Here is a 6,440-nt window from a genome sequence, read left to right as displayed (position 1 = left end):
AATTAGATTTTGTAATTTTAATTCAGATCTTAAAAATATGTTTATTGAGTATGTGTTTTGAAATGGATTGTGTGAGTGCGATTTCTAATAACAATGTATGGATCACATTTCTCTCAATTAACCGGTTAGAATAGCATTTATTTATTTGTTTAGAAACTTACTCGGACATTTAAGCGATGCGTAGAGGACACCGTTTACAAATTTATTTAATATAAATGGGTTGTTAAATTCTTCGTCATTTGGTTAAATTGTGATAATAAATCATATAAATGCATACAGGTTTATTTGATGTATAGACTGCTTAATTTATCCGATAAATATTTTGAAAAGCCCATTTAAATAAAGTGTTTGCACGTGTAAAATAGAAAAGAAAACCCATATTTACTTTTGTATTCCATGTGTAGGTTTACAATGAAATGTGGAACCTACGGCATCTGCGTATCATCATGTTGTTGTATACCTCGTGTAAGAACAGATTTATTGAATATAATGTTGGGTCAATGTATTATTGGGCGCGTATTATTACACTGCTTAACCTTTCCATTTTGTATTGACTGTAGAAATCCGGTTACTTCTTATATGGTCTATGTTGCACTTAGAAACGTGAGATCATATATGATATTCTTAGTGAATGCACTTTTAATATCAATTGTGAATAATAATCCAACTGCTTCATTTTTTTTAAATTCATATTCGATATTTCCATTACTTCTATTTGTTTAATCAAACTGTAATGTTTCCATTCGATTTAAATAAACAGCAAGATGATTAGAAAATTGCGGAAGCGTATTTACTCGACCTGATTGACAAATACACTCATGTTCCCTACATCCGATTGTGCATAATGCATCATCCGATGATTCTAAAAAGAGCCAGCAGGACCAATGATAGACCGACACAAAGCCGATATTAGAAACATCTCACAGGATTGCTTTTCGAATGGATTAATGCATTTAAGGCAAATAAGGAATCATTGTATGATTTTAATGCGACTGCTCTTAACGTGAAGTGGAAGGTATTTGATTGGTCACGCCTTTATTCTATTTTGATAAGTATGTTACTTCACATAATATCTCGTAGCTTGTGTTAATTGTGCTTCGACAGTTATATGAATTTGGAATGCTTTTTCATAAGAAATGCGACTATTGCTTGCGATATATGAAGGAATTATTTTTCGCACCGGTAAGACACATAACTTAAAACATCGCACTAAAATAGAAACATCGTCATAATATGAAAAGGTTAAAAAAATACCCAAACGTGGACATCGAAGTTTGCTTGATTTTATTGTAAAGCATTTAATTTTCTCAATAAATTAAATTCAAAACCATACTCTTAATATTGAGTGTGTTTACATAAACATTGTTAACATATTAAATTATTATCGGTTGATAGCTTTTATATTCTGCCATTCAGCGTTCTGCGTATATGAAAAGGTTCCCTCGAAAGCTATTACGTTCTAATACAATCCACAGTCCTCGCCTATGCGCTGATATGATGAATATGAACAACGCGCTTCCAATATTGACGCTCAGACATTCTTGGGCAAGCTAGTACAGTGAGCATTCAGACCTTACGTTAATTACGTCGAGTGGATACTTAAAGTTCAATTGGACGCGTATAATGAACACCATACCCAATGATAGGTTACATAGTGCAATTCGTTCGTGTACGTTATTGATCACATACTATACAAATTGCTTTTTAAGTATAAAAAATATGTAACTCTAGTAAGTAATCTGCCTAGACCAAGAACAAACCTAATGAGAGCGAATAAACACACGTTTTAAATAGCATTTTTTTTATAAGCTGTAATAAATAGTGTCATAGGATGAATGGATATCTTTGAAGACTGGCGGTGTCGACAAATTTAAACATTATATATAGGTTATTTATAAATATTCTTTTTTTTAAATGTATACATGTAACCTTTCAGTATTTAAAATAAAATTTACCCTTTACCACATTACCATACAGATAAGGTTTACAATCAGTTGTATCGGCATCTTACTTAAAATAAGATATTCAGTCGAGAGTCCGATTGTTTTATTTTATGGACTTGTACATGTTCTGATATATGTGTTATGTAAAGAAACACGTTTATACAAAGATACACAGATGCATCAGTCATTGATATTGTATGCATCTGATCGTCTTATTTTATTTTTTCGTTGGTTCGTACTGACGCAAGTAGGAAAAATAAATTTCCTTTAACATGCACATGGATGAAACATATGCTAAACTAATTCCAAAACCCATTGTTATATGAGTTAACTTCATGCACAGTAATACTAAAGATTTCTAAATACAACAACAACAGTACTATATTGCCTGTCACTGTACACTTTTCTATTATCAAGATGTATTGGTGCACGGCATCCCCTGGGACGGTGCGACTACCTTACTTGACGATTACTGCCAATGACACGAATGAGTTGTCAAAATGACGTGTGTTTAACTTGTTTCGAATACAATAAATTACTCTGAACAAATTGTACGTGGAAAAGTTTATTTCGAGTCGTTCAAGAGTACGCATTTATATTGCCATCGCTTCTCGTGAACAAATAAAATTATAGAGAATGAATTGAATGCCACATATGCAACAGGAACCATGTCATGAAGATATTGTTAACGCATACATGGTTCAGATTGATACTAAAGTATTGTTGAAAATTGTGTTTGGGGGTAATTCTGTAGATTATTTCACATTTCAGAGAGTATCAGAGTAGCGACAATGCCCTACAGGTAAAGAGTTATTGGTGTCGCCCTGAAGGGCGGCGACTAGTATGTAATGCATTTTGTTTCGCTTATGGGAGGAGAAGTTATTTTACGGATCAATGTATATATTTTTGTTTAAGAATATCTTGCATAGTGGTGATTTTTTGTGTAAATTAGTGTAAATAAGTACTGCATTAGTGCCTATTACATTTATTACAACATGTATTGCCAATAATGCAAAGCTATTTGTTTTAATTAATAACTGATCCACAACTGATCACAGGGGAAAGATCACAGTGACTGGGCAAATACGCGAAACTTTCTGGTTTTGTATAAAAACAAATGATGTTTTGTATAAAAACAAAACATAATCAAAACATATTTATTTTGTGGTTTTTCTAATTTGCTTATTTAGTGGACAATCACTGTAGTACGATATTTGACGACCTATCGCGCAAGCAAGTTTATTGGAAGGCGTAGTGGTACGAAAACGTACACTGTATTAATTTATTAATAGACATATAATAACGATCGCTATACACAACTTCACCAAATAGCAGTACATAAGTGAATGTCAGCTGGAAAAGCTCAGTTGGGAGAGCGTTAGACTGAAGTTGTTTACGCAACAGTCATCTAAAGGCCCCCCGGTTCAATCCCGGGTTCCGGCACGAACGAAACAGTTCGGCGGCTGACAATTTTTTTCAACCAGGTTAATAAATATAATAAAGCTTTATTTGAAGTGGACATTTTAAAATCCATTTTACTACCATTGGACATTTTTTTTAAATTAATTGATGCAACGTGGTGACAACGTTAATTAAAATTTAATTACATCACTTAAATATCTTATAAAAAAACACGTGTTTTTATATTAACAAATAAATTCGAACAACACATCTATTATCCATGTATTTTTATGGTTGTCTATCATAGGCCTTTCCCTACCACATAAAGAGCGCGAAGCGCGACACGTAATATTGATTGTAACAATGAGTTGCAATAAAGGAAGCAGCCGCTTAAAAAGGAGGAGCTGTGTCCCAGCAACCCGTTTCCCTAGAGTCAAGCACTCCTCGGATTTTTTTTAAGAACCACATATAGAGCGCGAAGCGCGACACGTATTACTATCCAGGTGGTATGGGCCTTTAAGCATTATCCGACCATTACGTCCATAGTTATCTTCCTTAGAAGTTGAGAATTTTAAATCCTTGTTCGAAGTCCAAAATTTGCATCCGATTGTTTCCAAACTTTCACAGTTTTTTTTTTTATCAATGAGGACCCAACCCAAACTCTATATGAGCAATATCGGACCATAAGTCCAGAATTATGTATCTTTGAATTTAAAAATAAAAGTGAAAAACTGCTTGGTTAGGTGATTTTGTCAACATTTTTCATCAGATTCTTTCCAAACTTACAGTGTCTTCATATCAATGAGCATTTTTACCTCATTTAAAATGAGATACATCGGGACAATAAGTCCAGATTTTGTTTCTATTAAATTTGACAAAATAAATCATTTCTACTTGTTTAAAAGATTTCACAACTTTCGTCTGAATCTTTCCAAACTTGTTACGTGTTTTTATATCAGTATTATTCGAACCCTATTGAAAATGTTGAATATCGGAGCAATAAATCTATTATGATCTTTTACTGAATTTCAAAGTATTGTGAAATGCAGATTCTTTATACAATTTACAGTTTTCATTCATTTTTTTTCAAACTTGTACAGTGTTTTCATTTCAATGAGTACTCAACCCTTATCGTAAATGAGCAGAATAAGTTCAGAATCATCTCCCCTTGAAGTTGAGAAAAATATGAAATAACGCTTACAAGATGAAGCAGATTTTTTAAAACCTACACAGTTCTGTTCCATTAATGAAAACTGCACACGGATACCAGTAAAAAAAGGAAACCAATGTAAACAAAATGAACTATGAAATATTTGGGGGTTACAACACAAAATCATAGATAATGGTTATTTGGGGGTTATAACACAACATCATAAATAATGGTTATTTGGAGGTTATAACACAAAATCAAAGATAATGGTTATACCAGTATCTTTTTCTATTTTGTTTAAAATAATCGGCCAATTTATTAATATTTACAGTAGAAAAAAAATCGTTCCATGTAACTTCATTGAGTGCCTTTTACACTGAAATTCCCGACGCCCTTTGATGCTTTGCATCAATACTTATCTTGTTTTGTAAATTGTACTGGATGTAGCTTCGTATTCGGATATTTAATATCATATTCAGCGATAGGCATGCTCGTTTTCTGCAACTCACCTAGTATATTGCAGCATGATAAGGCAGTAACCTGTAATTGTCTTTATTGTATGTTACGATGCATTTTTTTCAGTAAATGCTCGTAATATTTAACATCCTTATCTATAAAATTATTATATTCGTTACAAAGTACATTCAATCGCATTCATAAATTCAATTGTATTCCAAGTTGTAATATAATTTAAACACAACATGCAACAAAAACAGCACAAACCAACATATTAAAAAAATGCCTTGCAAACGATCAGCAGTTAAATAAATACGGAAAACGTCATACAACAAATACATTCCCGCAAAAAAAAAATTTTAAACAAGAAATTGGCGTAAGAAGTCTAACTGAAAACATATTTCAGCCTTATAGTTGTTTAATATATTAAGCACTCATATTCAAGCTAAACTTTATATATTACATAACGATTTGAAAATAACTTGTAATTCTCTTAGAAGAGTGTAACCCTCGATTTAGACTGGGTATCAAAGTTTATACAGTGTGTGTGTGGGGGGGTGGGGTAGGTATTTATGAATTGGGTAACTGCTTTCGTCATTGTTTACTTACCTAGATATTAATAACGGAATTCCTTTCCGTACGAATGGTCTCACATATTGACTTTTTATTTTATGTATCTCTTTTTATATAATATAAATATAATTTTATTGCCTTACCAGTATTACATTATATCTAAATGAAAGTGATCCATTCATCAGTTCAATATTGCATTACGTGAAACGTACCATACATCAAAGCGTAACAATGGTCTACACTCCTTGACTTGTGATATCGATTGTCTTAAATGCGAAAGTAGTAATCACGACTAAGGTTTAAATGCAAAGCCTACTATGCTATTTTAATATAGTTTTGTGGATCTTTCTCAATTAAAAACAACGAGACACATTTATTTAAAGAATTACAGAAGGTTAAATTTGTATGCACACATGACTACTTGATAAAGTTTGGACATAATAATAATTCATATACTTGTAGATTTTTACGCATTTCTCAAACGCTTTTGATATACCATAATAAACAATTCAATATAAGATACTTTTATATCGGTTCAAACATCAAAATGATACATCACGTATATTGTTAGTTTAATGATAGTGATGAACGAGTGTATAAGAATAAAATTTGTTGATTTAGTTACAATGTAATAATGGGCTTATAATCAACAATTCATTACAAAACCTGTATACATTTGATATATACAACATTATGTTTCTTCTTTTCTAACTTTTGAACATCACAGGGTAACGTTTATGACCATTAATACTAGATTACACGCATCCACTACTTCGGCCTTGAGATATGGTGAAGTGATTGAAAAATGGTAAATCAGATATCTATTCGTATTAAGACAATATATTTGGAAAAGTAACTTCATTGAATGATTTGTTTTTTAAAACTAAACGACAATACAAGTTTTAGAGACTTCCAAA

The sequence above is a fragment of the Dreissena polymorpha genome, chromosome 4 (genome assembly GCF_020536995.1).
Source record: "Dreissena polymorpha isolate Duluth1 chromosome 4, UMN_Dpol_1.0, whole genome shotgun sequence".
Lineage (NCBI taxonomy): Eukaryota > Metazoa > Mollusca > Bivalvia > Myida > Dreissenidae > Dreissena > Dreissena polymorpha.
This window is presented reverse-complemented; position numbering follows the sequence as displayed.